We start from the raw sequence: 706 nt of genomic DNA on the forward strand, positions 1-706 counted from the left end.
TTTAAAAGATATTAAGGCAACTTGTTATTTAATGAGTACTGTGAATACTGAGTAGACACTTGTGTTATGTTCCAGTAACAGCTGAAGAAAATCAGTGTTGTAATAACTGAATGTTTGAACTTCATGTACAGTGTGCTGAGTGAAAATATTTGCAGAATTTTACAAGTGAGAATCACCTATATCTGGGAAGTCTGGTCCTGACACCAAAGTGAAGATAAGGGGGAAAACTCCCTTCTTCAAACTTTGCATCAAATAAATAAATTTATAAGTAATGTTAATATAAATATTATAAATAAATAAGTAAATAAATTTATTTTCCATTTTTCAAGATCGAAGATATTTTGAGTGTAGTCATTTGGAGAAAAAATATTAATATTGGACTGCTTTAGAGTGTAATCAGTGGACAGGGCATAGTGATGAATCAGAGAAAGAAAAAAAGGAGTGAAGAAATAAACTTCAGGATCATCCCTCAAATTTTGGGTGATGTCTCATCTTGTGGTGTGACACTACTGATGGTTTGTAACTTAGGAAGGATCATATACAAATATAGGATCACCAACAAATTTCAGATTCATCAATCGATGAATTCCCCCGAGTGATGGAGTGAAGAAAAGTTGTAAGAAAAAATAAGGAGAAGAGAGAAGAGGAGAGGAGAGGAGAAGGAAAAGGAAAAGGAAAAGGAAAAGGAAAAGGAAAAGGAAAAGGA

This window comes from Corapipo altera, unplaced genomic scaffold, assembly GCF_003945725.1.
Source record: "Corapipo altera isolate COAL_440 unplaced genomic scaffold, ASM394572v1 0, whole genome shotgun sequence".
Lineage (NCBI taxonomy): Eukaryota > Metazoa > Chordata > Aves > Passeriformes > Pipridae > Corapipo > Corapipo altera.